General features: G+C 36.0%; 1 protein-coding gene across 6 annotated transcripts in view; it reads left to right on the top strand.

Annotated features, from left to right (window-relative positions):
* Positions 1-18,309, top strand: part of ARHGAP24 (Rho GTPase activating protein 24) — a 648,119-nt gene that overhangs the window by 424,615 nt on the left and 205,195 nt on the right. The window contains exon 2 of one of the 6 annotated variants that reach the window (XM_015067387.3): positions 9,705-9,792. The exons of 3 other annotated variants lie outside the window; for them this stretch is intronic. The gene's annotated coding sequence lies outside the window, so the exon portion shown is untranslated. Of the gene's footprint in view, positions 1-7,905; positions 9,793-18,309 lie in introns of those variants that run through there. 2 more of the 6 variants (XM_053216131.1, XM_015067377.3) reach the window with 2 other exon arrangements.

Raw genomic sequence — 18,309 nt, 5'->3', positions numbered from 1 at the left:
CTCCCATTCAGGCTCTCTCTATCTCTCTCTATCTCTCAAGAATGAATAAACAGAAAGAAAGAAAGAAAGAAAGAAAGAAAGAAAGAAAGAAAGAAAGAGAAAGAAAGAAAACACTGTGTACTGATAAAGGTATACATTGTTTCCAACTTACCCTTAGTGATTCAGAAAAAAAATATACATATACATAGATTAATAGGTGGAAATTGGTAAATCTAGGTAGAGGGTATATGGGTTTTATTTGTGGTATTCTTATAATCTTTCTGTAAATTTGAAATTATGCCAAAATACAAAGTTACAAAAATGTAATGATGACTCATACCTTTATTATAGCCCTTCCATATTTACACAATTATTTCTGTTACTGCATCCATCCAAGTGAAAACAGGCATCTCCAAAGTTGTACACTGAACAGCATATCCGAATGCATGTATGTTTCACTCCCATATTTATAATCTATACACACACTACTCCTCTTCCTTACATTTCACTGGAGAACACAGATCCTATTCCTTATTCATCTTTTCTAACTGCACTCTCTTTTCTGGTGGTCTAATCTGTTCCTATAGCTTTAAATTTCATCTACTTGCCAATAACAAATGAAGTTTGAAGAGTAGAAACACTAACATTCCACAACAAATTCCAGTGACACCTCTTCCTGTGATTGAAATACACATTCTCTCATAGGAAGATAGTACTAAAATAGATGATGATAGATTCTTTGTGAAGAAAAAAATCATAGTTGAAGTTCATTGCAAGACCAAGGAACTATCCAATGTAATTTCCAGGAAGAAAACATAAAGAATATATTGACTAAAATGTCAAAAAAGAAAATGATTTTTCTGGATAAACTAAAACTGCCAGTATCTTCCCAGTTCAATACCTGCTGGTGAAAGGCTGGCTAGGGTAGTGGGGTTGTTTGTTTTGTTTGTTTGTGTGTGTGTTTCGAGAAGGGCTATGAAAAATGCACTGGCATTTCTTTATCTCAGATAGTGTACATTCAACAAGAAAACCGATGTTAATAGACCCAATAAAGTGTTAATGAAAATGATGGAGATGCTGAAGAATCCAGTTTATGATGAAGGAGCGGGGGGGTGTCTATCCAAGTCAGACTTTTTTGGCTTAGTGGTCATATAATGATAATGAAAAATACAGTACTCAGGTTGGAAACAGACACATACTCCCACAAAAGCAATGACTAAAAGACATTCAGAGAAGCAATTCTTAACACTTGATACAAAGAGGAATGGATACTAGGAATGTCACTTCACAGGTGATTATTTCCTGGTAGCTTCTTCCACACTGATGAAATTACAGTCTTTGGTGTGATTCATCCATTCATTCAAATCAGTAAGCATTTGTTAGGTACTCATCTTGCTAAGTGTCTTGACTTCCACTATGATATCGTTGCACTTTTCTCTTAGCCACTCGATAAATTGTACAGATAAGTCCAAGGGTTTAAGGATGGAAGAGAGAGATTTTATGATGGGAAAGAAGGCACATTTATTATTATGCTTGTTTGCTTGTGCCTAAAGATTAACAAATTTAATAACTGTGCCAAATATTGGAGTAAAGGAAGACAATGTTTTCAAGACCAAATTTGTGGATATACATGCATATGTATGTGTGCAAATATACATGTATGTGGAGAGAGAGATGATCTGGACAGATGCAGAGTGAATTGTTGGTAGTGGTTAATCCTTAAGAATAGTATTGGAGATGATTAAGAGGGTAGGAATCTTAAATTTTACATCATATACTTCTTTATAGTATGTGAGTTTTTTTATATAAAGAAGAATATTACTTCTGCATTGGAAAATAAAGTAATATGAGGAAAAGTCTGACTTCCCTTTACTTGGTTAAAGTTTGAGGTCCAACAGCAGAGGATTGATGGGCCATTTGTTTTCATTATTTTCTGAACCACGCTTGTGTATATAAGAACTTGTCAAAGATTACAGACCAAGGAGGTGCCTCGTCTATTCATTTCCAACAGTCTTGTCCAGTAAATATGGATTCATTCTTTCCTTGTGAAAAATGACAGTGCAGGAAAGCCACTTTATACTTCTAGGAGAAATCTGTTTTTCTATAAATTCAGAAAGCTTGATCCTTGTGTGTTTGGGGAGCCCCAATAATCTTAACATTTAAAAATTACTAAGCATAATGTGACTTGGAATTTTATATCTGATGACTTTTCTCCTAAGAAAATTTTAATAGTCCTCCTATTATACACTAAAAAGTCAAGTGTCTCCCCACTGCCCATGTTTATATACTTTGGAGTCTTAAAAAAACAATTATTATTATTACCAATACAATTGTTTCATTAATAACTGGCTATTTTGATGCAACATATATCTTCCCAAACCTCACAGATAAATAAATATTAAGCACATTTCGAACATATGGGAGATAATTATCTCAGGGAACAGTCAAATTTCATATCCCAAAGAAACTCCAAGATAATCTTCCTAATCCTCTATTTTATATAAGAGAAAACCAAGCCTCAGTGGAGTTGAATGTCTTGTCCAAGATCATACAGCTGTTGGTGACAAAACCAAGGTTGTAATCGTAATTAATTGTGGCTGATATCTCCTGTCTGCCCTGGGAATGTTTACTTCCCATGCTATGCCTATCTTTCCCTCTGTCTAGCCTAAGAAGGAAGTTTGCCATGTAAGGAAGGAGTTCCTCAACTCTGAAAAGAATTCAGGAGTGAAGCAAGAGAGTGGATCAAGATTTGATTCAGTTTGGTGTTTAGTAATATTAACTCACTGATGGTTAATACATTGAAAAATAAAGTGTGTGCTTATTTTTAAATAATGAAGATATCTAAGAGCATCCATCTATACCAACATATTGAGATTTTATGGAAAATATTTATGTGGATACCTTACACAGGAGACTAAACACAGTATACCTGTTATCTGTGACTCTTTTATAATGAAGTGTCATTTTTTTCATTTTTATATATCATTTTCTACCAAACTATGGAACTAAATTAATTAATATATCTCAAATGGTTCAGTTGATCTGGCCTTTGTATATCTGTTGAAAACTTTGTCCGGGTTGTGTAAGAATTCTTGATTTTTCTTGTCTTGCTTCACTTGAGGGGCCAGTTACTCTAAAACCTATGACCTCATTCTTGATACTGTCATCCTGAAGGTCAGGTTTAATGCCAACCACTAGGTAGGGTGGTGTATATCCATTTGCCTATAAAATGTCTCAGCTTTTATTTATCTACTAGCGCATCGTAATTATTAACTGTCTCCTTTTACTCTCAGAGTCAAGATTTGGATATGGTTATCCTACCCCTAGTGGGTGTAAAATATGCTAGGGAAGGAGCTTTCCTACCCCAGCTTTAAGGCAAATCTCAGCATTTTCACCTGTTTGAGCTATGTCTGCCCCTTCCTGTTTTCATTGTCTTAAGAGTTGTGCCTTTTGCCTTCCTAGATTCATTGTAACTGATTTATCTTTCAAACACCATTCTACTCAAGACGCAATATTTGACTTGATTGAACAAGAGTATCTGACAAATCCACTTTCATTTTGGTTTCAACTGTCTGTCCTAGTACAGAGTGTGAATAAATCTTCCAGGCCTACAGAAAATTAGATTATCAAGAAGAATTTGATGAAGGATTTGTGCTTTGCAGGGTAGCTAAATGGGTTGTTCCATAGGAACAACACAAATTGTTTGTGTGTTGGATCTCAAATTGGAACATGCTTATGCCTGGAAAACCTAAACTGTCTTGCCTAAGGAATCTCTTAAGATACTCCCAAATTATATTCCAAACAACTTCTTTAAGTCTAAATTTAAGAAGATGTCTAAAATTTATGGTCCCCTTAAAGGGCCAGGCAATTTAGTGTAGAGGGAGAATATGGGTTTTATAGTCAAATGGACATGAGTTCAAATGTTGCTATCATTCTTTCTAGTATTATGCTTCCATTTCTTCAACTGTAAATGGAAAGAACTTCCTTAAATAATGTGAACTTACTACATCTTCATGCAGTTCTAATACTGGATATGTTTTTCTGTAATGATTTTACAGACATTTTGGAAATGATTTCAGCTTTCTCACATCTTCCTACCTGTGGGAAAATGTAAATATCTTTTGATGCCTCTCTTTGGTGTCTCTCTGTACCTACTGCCTAGTTTTAGACCATCACAATGTCTTACTTGAATAAAGAAACAACCTGTTAAGTAGTCCTTCAGACCACCTGTTCCTAAATTCTTTCTCCACTTAGCATTCTTAAAACAAAGTATCCCCTGTTTAAAAATTTTCAGTAGCTATCCATTGCCTTCAGGATAAAAACCAAATTTTTGACCCTGGCTTTTGCCTATATTTCCTTCTGCATATTTCATCTATTAGTTTATGTCTTTCATTCTGCATTCCAGCTCTACAGAAATACTTAAAGTGACCCAAGTGTGCCCTATCTCCTGCCTGGAATGTTAATCCTCTCCTCTCCTGCATTCAGAATGTGCCCTGGTTTCATCTTCTCAAAAAAAAAAAAGCCTTCTTTGCCCACTTCCCATCTTGATTCCATGCTGCTTTGATGTGCTGTCCTATAATGTTATGCTGATCCCCCCAGTAGTCTGCAAACTTCTCTCACCTCCAGAGGGTAAGCTTCCTGACATAGGACTTTGTCTTTTCCTTTATATCCAAACACAGCACACTATATGGACTCAGTAAATATGGCTTTCAATAGATTGAAGGAAGGAAACAAAGGAAGAAAAGAGTGGAGGAAAGAAGAAATGCTAGCTTATTATCCTGGAGAAATTTGTATTCTAGATAAAGAAATATTATCCCATAATATCACAAAAGAATAATTATACAAACTTCATTACCTAGCACGGAACCTTGTCCATAGAACACAATCATTAAATATTTGTAGCTTTGATTCACTGACTAAATACATGCCACCTAGGTACTTAGCTTAATATGCAATCTGCACTGGAGTAAAAGGGTACTTTTTTCAACAATGATTTTAAGTGATGTTGTTTGCTATCGAGCTGTAACAGTGTTCAGGCAAGAAATTTTTTCTACCTTGGTGTTTTGGGAGGACAGCTGCAGTGTGTCTGGGAAAAGTCATTTTCTTGCGAAGAATCACCCTCTCTTTGCTTGTCATCACACAGCCACCTTTCTGATGTGGCTGGACCCAAAGTATGCTAAGCCACAGTGTGTCTGAGCCACAGGATCCAGAGAGGCTGACTCACTAGAACAGGTAATTAGGAAGCAGTAGGACATGAGACAGGAGAGGAAATCTAATTTACAGCTCGCTGGAGAGCTCTGAATCAGTGTGGAAGAGAAGTGAAATGGAAGATTAAATTATCTGTGAGCTCACTTCTCTAAAATTATTTAGTCTGTCCCTTTTTTTTTTTTTTCATTTAGAAAACATATGCTGTGAATGCAAGGATTTAGCTTCTGCTTCTGAAGAGTTGGCAGCTGGGAGCAGTTTCTTGAAACCACCTGGAAAGGATAAAATTGGCTTTAGGATATCTGCCATTTCAATAAGGGCAACGACAACCGAGTTCAGGAAATGAAGGAGATGTCCGGAAGCTCTTAGGACCTTCTAGCAGCTCAAGGGTGTAACTCTGGCCGTTGTGTTAACAAACTTCAAGGGCTTAGAGGCACCTTGTATTGATACAGCTTCCTAGAGCCCACCAGAGGGGCCCTTTCCTTATGTCCTGTGATGCCTAGCTGCTGAGCCACAGGGAACTCGCAGAGTTATGTCAATTGTAGAAGTAGATTAGTCTTTGCCTTCATGCTTATGGACTTATGTTAGATTTTTGTTGACTGAAGAGTAGTAACCCAGGCAACAAATATAATTCATTCATTCAAGAAATATTGGTCAATACGTATTCTATAGTAGACACAGTTCTGAATACTGGGGATGATGTGGTTTTAAAAGCCTAAATATTATGTTTCTGATCTTATTTATAACTTCCAACATATTTCTGATCTTAGAAAGCTCATTCTAGAGGAGATACAGTAAATATATTTACATGGTTGAAGAAATTAAAAAGAAAAAGAACCTGTGATAATTTCAGATAGTGGCAAGTGCTGTGAAGAAGAATTAAATAGAAAAATGGGGTAGATAGTGTGTGGATGTAAGGTGGGGAGGAGGGTAATTAACTAGAGTGGTCAGGAAATCTTTTTTCCGGGAAGGTAGCATTTGAGATGAGTCTTGAGTTCTGATAAGCTGGTAGTCCTGCGAAGCTATGAGGAGAAAGCATTCTAGACAGATGGAACAGCAGGTTAGGAAAACAGTAGGAAAGATAAACAGGAGTGAAATTATGTGAGACTTAGGAAGTCATCGTTAGGCATTTGAATTCACACCGTGGGCAATGGAAAACCATTGCAGGGATGAAGCAGGGGAATGATTGGAAACTATTAGAGGCCATGAAATGAGATAATGGGAAACCACTGGAAGGTGTGAAGCAGAGGAATTATGGAAAGCATCAGATGGTATAACGGGGGGGGGAGGGGAATAATTACCCTGGCTGCTGTGAGGAGAATGGATTTTGAGAGGAGAAGGGCAACAAAATGAGCATGAGCTTGAACTGAAGAAAGTTGATGCTGGAGATTTTTTCTGTGCATGGTTCCTTGGGACTATTAAAAACATCCATGTATGATATCTCCTCCCAAGCATAGAACATTATAATCTAGTAGCTGTTCATGCAGTCACTTCCCTGCACTGCTACCACGAAAGAGGTCTCTGGGATTCCTTAGTAAAAGCCTTCCTCTAGTATTACTGTAAACCTGAAACTGAGAGATCAAGAGTTAGTGAATTCCAACTGCCTTGCCTGTGTTAATATAGTCTGCCCTGAGTTTCACCTCTGTCTTAAGTGCTTCTTCCATCATTGAAATTCAACTCCACATATCCAGGCCCCATAACACAATAACTAGTCCCCACTAAACAATGCTAGGATTCTAAAGTCCAGAGCATGCCCAGAGTAGGGCAACCTGGAGTATGTCCAAGGGACCTAAATATAGAGGGACAAATTTTTTTAAATGGTTTTATGTCACCATGTTATTTTAGATTGTGTCGAATGCACATATTGACAGCACATGCTTCCCTTCCAATGGGTAGAAACAAACCATGTCATGAATTACAAAGTCAGTTCGAGGACCAATTTCCTGTTGCTGGCACTGGTCACCCAAATTGCTAGTTCCCTCTTTGCTCAACCTATTTTGAGAGACTTTGGTTCTTACATTTAATACCTATAATCTATTGTCTGTGGCTCAGCCCACTTCTGTTCCAAACAACCTGCTTGTATGTGACTTCTCTTTACACCTTCCTTCCTGAGTGCAGTCAACAACCTTGAATCACCCTGACTCATTGCATCTAAGTCTCTGTGTCTCCCCTCGCAGCCTCCCTCTCTTTTGGGGATTACTCAGATTTCCTTCCTTTCCTTCTAACAGACAAAGGGCAAAATGTTCAAATTAAAAGTCAAGTTTAAGAAGTAAAAGAAAATTAGGGAATACTTTTAATAAACCCAAGTAATATGTATTAGTGTCAGACTCTAATCATATTTGACATATTAGTGTTGTATATAAATGTAGATGTTAATGTCTTTGGGATTTACATTTGCACAGAGCTCGGCTAGACCAAATTAACTGAGAATAGAAGGAAAATAGGATAATGCCATTGTGTCAAAAAGTACCAAGTATGGTTTACCAGATTACCTTCCCAACGTTTATGTGTTTTGAATCAGTTGCTTACTTATCATGGTTGGAAAATTGATACAGTACCTATTAATTACTCAACATTTTAGAAAATATGTTTCAAAAACCAAACTGTATTTTTAAAAATATCCTTTTCTAATTCTTTAGTCACAATTACACTATTTTCTTCTAAAGACCAGGGCAAGAGTAGGTACAATATCATTTTAAAAGTAGATGGGAAATATCAAAACCAAAGTGAATTTCTGAACTAAAGAACAATGCATCTCAATTTGAAAATGGATTTTGAATGGTCTGAGTATTTGCTAATTGTGTCTTTAAATTGTAGCATGTAATGTAGATTTGCTTTTAGCATTTTAAGGAGTCAGATCAAATACAAAGATTAATAGTAACCAGAGCAATTTCAATCTGCGTCATTTCATATTTTGACTTATCTGACCCTAAGACGGATGCTGTTGAGAGTGGGCAACTCAATGGAGAGAATGTAAATAAACTTTGGGCACATGCTTATGATGTGAGAATGGATGAAAAGATTGTTACAGAAAATTGGCCTTACTTCGTGACTAAACTCTTTCATTTTTTTTGACAATTAGGCACTTATCTAAAAAAGTTATTGCTTGTTGGGGCACCTGGATGGCTCAGTTGGTTAAGCATCCAACTTCAGCTCAGTCATGATCTCACGGTTTGTGGGTTGGAGCGCCACAGAGGGCTCTGTGCTGACAGCTCAGAGCCTAGAGCCTGCTTCAGATTCCATGTCTCTCTCTCTTGGCCCCTCCCCTGCTCGCACTCTGTGTCTCCCTCTCTCAAAAATAAATAAACATTTTTTTAAAGTTATTGCTTGTCAGTTACTATATTCTTTAAAAGAAGGATGAGGTAGGTTTATAAATGTTCAATTAGTATTTGTTAAATAAGTGAATGAATGATGAATGAATACATTTTAGAAAGAAAAATTTTTAAAAATTATGATAATAAGAATATCATTCTTCAATTAGAGAAAAATAATTTCTTTATATATAAGAAAGGAATGTTACTTGAAACACACCAAATAAAAATTATTATGCTGCTTCTCTTTTATTTAACAAAATATATAACCAGTAATAACAAGAATAAACTTGTATGTATGGTAAAAAAAATGTTGACAAGTTGGAAATAGGATCTGTGGTAATAGTAATGTGTTTCTAGTTCAATATCACTGATACTGGGTAGAAATATTAAAGAGTAACACCTGTCACAGCACCGGCATTTACGGTCCTCTATAAGGACTAAGGGATGTTAATATCCCTTGAAAACTGGCAATTCCTGAAACATAAAAATATTATTTAAAAAATCAACAAAGGATAAGATTATTTTCTAAGTATAGAAAGAAACTGGGCATTGTAGAGAAACTTTCAGTATTAAGGATTTTAAAGTGGAGTAAAATGTTTTCTCTGAGAACAGATGGTTCTCACATTGTAATTGTGTTATTGTTCCCTGCCAACTCATGTGGGTATTATCCAAGGATTCACAGGAAAAAGGTAAACCATTTCCCTTCAGGTACACTAGAGTAGTAGAAAGAGCACTGAATTGGGGGTTAGGAAACCTGGTAACTATTCTTAGCTGTGGCATTAGTTAGCTATGTGAATGACCTGATAGAAATCATATTTTCTCTGGGTATCAGTGTCCTCATCTATAAAATGAGGGCATTGGGCTAAATTATATTTAAGATCCTGGTGTGCTTTCTATGGTTCTTAATTCTCTCTTTTTTTTTTTTTTTTTTTTTTGTCTTTTTCCAAATGCTCAACTACTACATTATTTAAGGTATATTTCCCGGTCTCTTTTTTTTTTTTTTTCCCTCCCCTCTCTTTCTTCAATATATGGGATAGGAGGACACTGACTAAGTCTGATGGGCGGGAGGAGGAAGAAAATCAGCTACAGGAAAGGTTTATATCCCCCTCTACAAGAAAACTTAAATATAGCTACTACAGCTTTGAAAGGAATGGTTTATGTCCAAACAGCATTTTCCAGACAAGCTCTGTACTTTTTTGCCAACAGAATTAACTTTAAACTGAACGCAGTAGACAGTTAAACAAGAGTCGGCACTGGAAACAGCTGTGAGTAGACAAGACCAGTTACTTATAAGGTACTGTTTTTTACTCATTGAAATCTCCTTCAGGGTTTATTTGTTTCGGGCACAAGTATTGTGTGGTCATTTGACTTTTCCCCCCACCTCGCCTCTATTCTGAGAGAAAACACACACTTTAAAATACTTTAGTTTCTTGGCTGTATTGTTTTGTGGCTGTTGATATTTGAAGCTACTAGGATTTGGTTTTGTTTTGTTTTCAGGAACCTAATGATTGTTGTTGTTATTTTATTTTGAAGCTTAGTTTAGCTTTGTCCTTTGTTGCATCTTGTCATGGGTGGTTTTATGTTTTGTTATTCATGTCAGATTAAAAAAAAAAAGATAGGCTTTAAGATTACGGAATGTACAGAATGCTCTTGATTGAAGGGGAGGGACAGGTTAATTCATCTTCGACTTCAAGTATAGAAACAGCATAGAGCCAAGTCAGAGCAGCTCCAGGCACTTGAACTGACTTGGTTGAGGCTCACTGACCTCATTACAGCTTGGTGGATCTGACCTGCGAAACACACAATTTTGAATTAGGGTTTTACCTTTAATCTACTTCTATATTTGGGGTGCCTGGGTGGCTCAGTCCGTTGAGCTTCCGGCTTTGGCTCAGGTCATGATCTCATGGTTCCTGGGTTCGAGCCCCACCACAGGCTCTATGCTGACAGCTCAGAGCCTGGAGCCTGCTTCAGATTCTGTCTCCCTCTCTCTCTGCCCCTCCCCCCTTGTGCTCTATGTCTCCCTCTCAAAAATAAATAAACATTAAAAAAAATTACTTCTATGTTTAATTGTTCATTTTAACCCTTCCTTCCCTTCACTTCCATTTATTTTTAAAAATTCTGGCAAGCTTCTTTTTTTTTTAATGAGGTTTATCTTTAAGTTCATCCATCTTAAAGTGACAATATTTCCAGTATCTCAAATCACTGAGCTATGGAGGCTCTCAGAGCAGAAGGGGAAGAGCCCAAAGTGGCCATGGAGTGGACAGAAAGGAACCACTGTCATCTGAAATGTCACTCTTTCTCCGGAGGCCTGGCTAGTTAATATATAATATTTGCTGCTGGCCAATTAACAAGTCATGAGACAATTAAGGAGTTCTACATTTGTCAACTTTCCAAAAAGTAAAGCTTGCAAGTTTGCCACTGAAAACTGCAGAGGTTTTAGAAAGAATTTAGCCATTTTTGGATAGTTAACTTTCTGAGGTCCAGTATATATTTTGATATCTCTCTGGAGGGAACTAAATTCAATTTAACGTTTTCTGAATTGCCCAACCTTTTCATCATGGATACACATTGTAGAATTTTTCTAAATGTAATGATACATTGGGGGCCTATTCTGTGGTATGCACGGGTTTTACTCCTTTTGTCAAAAGGTCACATAATCACTATGCTGTATTTTAATTGTATTATTTTTATAGGACATTTTTTCCTCCTGCAACCAGCATCCATATGGAAATGTGACTTCTTATGGGTGTGGACAGTTTGCATTCTTCTAACAACTCCCTGCAACCTTATCCACATCTTTATAATTATTATTTCTTTTGTGCTATGCATAAGAAAACCAGAAAAAAAGTTTATAAAAAAATCATGGAAGGAATGAGAAGCAAGAACTTTATTCGAGGGCTCAAGAGATTCTCTTATGAGGAAAGTGCACAGACCAAAGCGCATAGACACGGTGACATCTATTTTAGGTGCTCAGGAGACTTTTGGTTTGAGTCCAAGTCCTTAGTTGTGTTCTGTAGTAGAAGTTGCCATGGAAGTGGCTCTGGGATAAGTAAGGCGTTACTGCATCAGATACAGAAAGTGTTGTCTGTTCTCTTTATAAAGTTACTGGAGGCATGTGTCAAGGAATCAGTGACTAACCAAATCTCATGGGGCAGACTTAATATCAATCAAATACTAAGTATTTTATTTTAGTTCCATTTACACATTTGCTATTCATACGCATGTGTGGCTGGGAAATAGCATAATAATTCTTTGTAGGAAAGAGTTAGGGAAAAGGAAAAATATTTCTCATCTAGTCTATGCAGTTCTGTGTCATTATGCTTTAAGGAAAAAATACATCTTTTGCCACTGTTTCGATAATGCCTTGATTTCTTTAACCATATCCTTACTTAGTTACAACTTCTTTTAAGTTGAAAATATGATAAAGCATTGAATTTAGTAGCAGAATATACCATTTCCTGTCTTTCAATATTTTTTTTATGTTGTGCGTTGCAATGCAAAATCAATCACTGGTTTCTCAGTGATCTTGATAATTAATCCCACTCTACCCATGACAAAAATTAAACTGGGCATATTAGAGAGATACATGAAGCTATAAACTGAGTCCAGAGCAATTCTAAATTCCAACTTTAATTAGAGTCCATTGCTAATGGCTTGACTATATAGCTTATTTAGAATTATGTGTGAGGCCTTTTGTGTTAGAGGCCTTTTTTGCTCAAGCTCTTTTTTTCTTTTTTTTTTTTAATGAATATGTATATTTTTAATGTTTGTTTTTGAGAGAGAGCATGAACAGCGGAGGGGCAGAGAGAGGGGGGGGGGCAGAGGATCCAAAGCAGGCTCCGCACAGACAGCAGTGAGCCCAATGAGGGGCTTGAACCCACAAACAGTGAGATCATGACCTGAGCCAAAGTCAGAGGCTCAACCGACTGAGACACCCAGGCGCCCCTTTGCTTAAATTCTTTTTAAAATACAATTTTCATATAGTCAGTGTAAAAATTGTTACTGGGTATTAAAGTATCTTGTGCTGTATATGGCAGACTCTTTCTGTTTGAAACAATGAATTAAGGGATGGCCTTTTGTCTACAACAGTGAATTTAGGGTCCACATAACTTTAGAATCATTGCCTAAAAGCTAGAGATTTTGCTTTTTTTTTTTTTTTTTTTTTTTGCTTCTTCATTCCTTCAGTTAAATGGCATGGGTTATTTTTGTTTTAATATTTATTTATTCATTGTGGGGGACAGGGAGGAGGTGGAGGTGTTGCAAGAGAGAAGGGAGAGAATCCCAAGCAGGCTCTGAGCTGTCAGCACAGAGCAATGGTATGGGTTCTTGTGAAATAAAATGTTATTCCAATTGAAACATAACTCTTTAAAGCTGAAAATATGCTATTTGACGTCGATACAATGAAGATTTTAGTTTTTACTTGATTAAGGCTTTCAGCCTAATCAAAATTTAATTTTCACATGCTCACCTAATTAGGAAACCAGCCGTATGAAGGGATACGTATTTTATAGTGGGAACTGTACTGTCACAACTTAAAACTACTGAAAACTCAGCACCTTTTTGAGTGTACACTTATGAAGATTTCCATCTAAAAAGTGCTGTTTAAAACTAGAAAAAGAAGAAGTCCCTGAAGTAAGTCAACACCTGTTCATGTTCACCGATGATGTTTTAGAAGGGTCTCTCTTGACACAGCCTTGTGAGACTGCTCCAGAAGCCTCAGAACACAGACCCTCCTAAACAAGAATTCGGTGAGTGAGTGCATGTGTTGCAAGGAGGTGTCAGGTCCAATGCTGTATGTGGTGGACAGGGGACAGAAGCTATCAGTAATTCCTTAGTTGTTGAAGAGAGAAAGAGATGACTGCTCCCTTCTCATAAAAATCAAAATTTAGCTCATTTTCAATTTTAATCCCTCAGAAAAGATGCTCAAACTGACCCAGGTATGTTCTTATACATTGGCCTTTGCTTCATGTACTAAGTTGGTACTTCTGGACAATTTAGGAAGTGATGTGGTCAAAGACCAAGATTCTTTTCATTCACTTTAATCACGCAATAAATGTTTGTTGAATGAATATAAATTCCAATTCCTAAATTGAAAGGGCCTGAACAAAAAATAATGCTAAAACCATCATGTTTTACTTCATTTCTTTTTAAAAATTTTTTTAATGTTTATTTATTTTTGAGAGAGGGAGAGAAACAGTGTGAGTGGGAGAGAGGCAGAGAGTGAGAGAGACAGAATCTGAAGCAAGCTCCAGGCTCTGAGCTGTCAGCACAGAGCCCGACACAGGGCCTGAATTCACAGACTGTGAGATCATGACCTGAGCTGAATTCCGACACCCAACCGAATGAGCCACCCGGGAGCCCCATGTTTTACTTCATGTTTTATTATTGGAGTATTTGTTATTCAGTTTATTATTTGGTTATACTAAAACATAAAAACTTCTTTAAGTGATGCCATTAATAAATTATGAAATTGCTATTAGCAAACAGCAATTTAGAACTCTGAATTGCTATAAAGAAAAGCATCAGATGCCTATAGTCGATAATAATTTAAAAAGCAAACTTGGGGGTGCCTGGGTGGCTCAATCTGTTGAGCCCCTGTCTCTTAATTTTAGCTCAGGTCATGATCTTACAGTGCATGGAATCAAGCTCCATTCCCTACTCTTAGCATGGAGTCTGGTTGAGATTCTCTCTCTCTCTCCTGTCTCAAAAATAAATGCATGAAATCTAAAAAAAAAAAAAAAAAAAAAAAGCAGTTTGAAGACATGAAAATATCAACCCCTTTCCTCTATCCTTTGTTTATTTGACTGAAGGTATTGTGGAATTTATAGTACACTTGCTACAAGCAGAGGCTGCTATTATTTATTTTATTAACATTATTTGATTTATTATTATTATTGGGAAACACAGCAGGATATTAGAAGAAAAAATAAATGTGGACTGAGTCTAAGACAGTTCTTCAGGCCAAATCTTATTTTGGTGATCTTAAAATTTTTAAAATTAGTTTTTAAAGATTATGTAAGCTATAGAGCTCTCGGTAAACAGTGGTATGTTTCCAAATTAACAAAAATAATAATAGTATTTCAAGGGAGCAATTTTCATTTTGATTTACCTTCTCTCTCCAACCTGCTTGCTTCTGAATGCATTTAATTCCAAAGGTATGTTCTGTGGCCTTTCTCCGTGGCACGGTGCGAGTCCAGAAGGAAGACAGCATCTATGTGTTCTCCATCTCCGTGCCTGAAGATGTTATAAGTAGATCTGAATACAATGGAAAGGAAAACAACTTTCCTGCAAACCCGGGGTATAAAATGCCCCCCATAAATCACAAGAAAGTTAACAATTATAATGATTATGAAGACAGTGACAATATAAAAGGAGAACTAAATTATTATCACCAATTCCACTCTCTAGGGGATTCATTGCTATTAGGTTTCTTTCTGTATCTGTGCACATATAATAGAGTATCAATGTTTTGTTTTGTTTTACTTTTACAAAATTGTTTGATACTGCAAATTTGGATTCCACCTTTTTTCATTTAACATTTTATTGGCAACTCTTTTCTATGTTAGAACACTTTGGGAAAAAATAATATACAGCTGCATAATATTCTATTCTATTCTATTCTATGGCAATATCAAAAGTAACAGAATACGTCCCCCACTGTCGGGGGCCTACATTGTTTCAGTGTGTTCTGTCATACATAAAATAAGGATAAGCATTCATTTACATGTGATATTTTTTGCTCATTGGATTAATTTAGAATTGTAATGGCTTAGAAATTTGCAAGTCTAAATCCCTTTTTTTGCAGCATAGGGGAACTAAGTCCAGAAAAATTATTCATCTAGAACCAAGGCTTCCAACTTTTAGTTTAACTTCTATATTCATCCAGAAGTAATGACTGGATGATAAATTTAATCTGGGGCAAGAGGTAGAAGCATAATTTCCTTCTGTCTGAGTAAGAGGTCAGCCATGTACCCTATTCTCTGAAAATCCCCAGGGAACAGAAGGGTTCTCATACTAAAGAAAGAACTCAAGATTCCATGCCAGAAGTCTTTATTACACAAGGGGTGATAAACATATAATAGCTATGGGAACATTTTTAAATAGCTGTCACTTTGTTAATGAGTATTTGCTAAAGCATTTCCTGGGCCACTAGTGTTTATGGAACTTTTAAACAAAATATTTATAAAGATGAAACTGGAATTTGCTTCATAAATTATGTCCTTTTACTTGCACCTTTGTTTTTTCTCAGTGCACAACCAATGTTCAGGCCTCTGCTACACCAAACAAACAAACACTCTACTTTCTCAACCAACCTCTCTCTTCCTGATGCCAAGAAAAATTTGTGTTTTTTTTTCTTCTGTTTTTGCTTTTGCTTTCCAACCTCCCTCTGACTATAAAACTCTTTGAAGTTTGGCATTTATTTCTACCACAATACTCAGATTACCTCTCAGAGGTTGCTAATGATGGCTAAATTAACTGCTAAATCCAGAGCTTTTCATCCATTGCTCACCTCTGCTTTTTCTGCCATTGATAATGTTTACTGCCATGCTCTTCTTGAAATATTTCTATCTTTTAACGTTAGGGATCTTGTACTAGCCTATGTTTGCACCCTTCTTTCTTCACTTTCTTTAGAGGGCTCCTGTCTTTTTTCCTACCTTCTTCCTCTGGGTGTCTATGTTTGTTTGATTTGCCACCACTGTATACTTTCTTCCTCATCCAGTCCCATGGCTTTGATTTAAAGCCCAATCTAGAGATCTGGTCGGCAAGACCTCTTGTAACCCACAGTTAGTACAAGTTATAAATACAAGTTTCCTTTCTCTTTATGCGCAACACTTGTATTAGGATTTTCTCCTTGGCAGGGAAGTGGGCTACACATCGGTCCCAGCTTGACTGCACAACCTTCTGTGGTTGCCCTGCTAGTCAGAGCTCCCCATACAAGGCTGTTTCAGGTATTCTAGTACTGCAAAATCCATATCATTCCCTTACTCCAACCAGCCTTTCATCCTTTATCTTCTTCCTCACTTCCTATGCAACCAAGTGACAGTTAATATAGAATTTTAAAAACTACATTCTTTGCATTCTTTTTCATTCCCCTGACCACTACCTTGCTTAGAATTGAATTATCTCTTCTTAACCCACTGTCTCCTTACTGGTCTTCCTCTCTCCAATGCATTGCCACTCCAGATATCTACAATTAAAATATATATATATATATATATATATATATATATATATATATATAGTATACATATAGTATATATATAAAATATATACATATATTATATATGCCATATACAGTATAGAATATATACAGTATATATAGTATATACTACCTATAATATATAGTATATATAGTATAGTATATACTACCTATAATATATAGTATATATAGTATAGTATATACTATATATAATATATAGTATATATAGTATAGTATATACTATATATAATATATAGTATACATAGTAAATAGTATATATAGTATAGCATATAATATATATTACATAATATATATATTATATATAGTATATATAGCACATTTCCCCCCAAATTTTCAGTGAATCCTTAATAGATAGTTAAAAGCAGGAACTGTGGAATTTATTTACAGGACCTGAGGCTCAGTTCTGGCACATTTTACATGTATCATCCTATGCAAACTACTTACCATTTCTAAGCCTCCATTTTCTCACATAAAATAAGCATAATAAGTGTACCAATAATAGGTAATGTGTATCAAACCCATATATGCAAGGGCTATAGTGCTCTGTGCATGCCCCATACATTCCTTCATCCAGTAGCCAATAGAATACATTTTATCGGATTTATACTAAACATTCTTTAAAAATGCAATCCAGTGAAAGAGACTGGTTTATTCTTAATGAGTTCAATTTGTTTTTTTTTTTTCAAGAAATCTACTCTAAAGCTAAACCCAGACCTTAGCCCAATTGCAAATGATGTAAAACAAAAGTTAAGTGGGTGTTTTATTTTATTTTGAGACAATGGCATCTTCTGGCTCATTCTTTTCTTTTAAGAGGAGCAATCAAAGGAAAAGAAATTGTCTTTTTTCTTTTTCTTCTTTTTTTTATATAACTACAAACTATATGCCACAAATGAACATTTTTCTTTATTCAATGTTTCTGTGTGACTTTCTTTGTTTATTCTTTATGACTCAAACTTATAGTCACAAAACAAATGGAGGAGCCAGGAATCTATCCCAGATTTTTGACAACAGGCTCTCTGCCTCATTTTTAGACTGCCTCTCTTTCTGTGAATTTAATAATCCATGCAATGACATAGTCAAATTTAAGTGGAAATACTCCAGAGTAATGACTAAGGGGTTTCAGACGCATTCCGGGAATATTATTTTGCTATAATTTTATTCTAGAGTAATGGATTGATTGTTTTTCCAAATCGACACATGGCCTCTACTTTGGGTAGATATCCTGACCATTTGTCCTTGTATGCAGTACCAATTTTTTGAAAGCTATTGCTAGTGTCTTCTCTAGCCCTTCCCCCCAGAGACTAAGTTGTTTCTCAGAGGACTTTGGCTCATTTTTAGCATCAAAGCTTCTGTGGTTTATTTCATTTCCTTAATCTACTCATTAATTACTTATGAATGGAAGTTGCCTAAGTCATATAGTATGGAAGTTGGATGGGGTCTTGGATCTTGTAATTAAGCCCTCATACATTTCACCTAACCAAAGCAGGCCAAACTAGGTGAAGAGCCTTATCCATGATCATAGAGCAAGTCTAGAGGGTGTTTCTTCTAAGAGTGTGCACCTTGTTATACTGGCAGCTTCTTGGAATATTA

Source organism: Acinonyx jubatus, chromosome B1 (genome assembly GCF_027475565.1).
Source record: "Acinonyx jubatus isolate Ajub_Pintada_27869175 chromosome B1, VMU_Ajub_asm_v1.0, whole genome shotgun sequence".
Lineage (NCBI taxonomy): Eukaryota > Metazoa > Chordata > Mammalia > Carnivora > Felidae > Acinonyx > Acinonyx jubatus.
The sequence above is the reverse complement of the archived record's forward strand: the minus strand, read 5'-3'. Positions and strand labels throughout refer to the sequence as shown.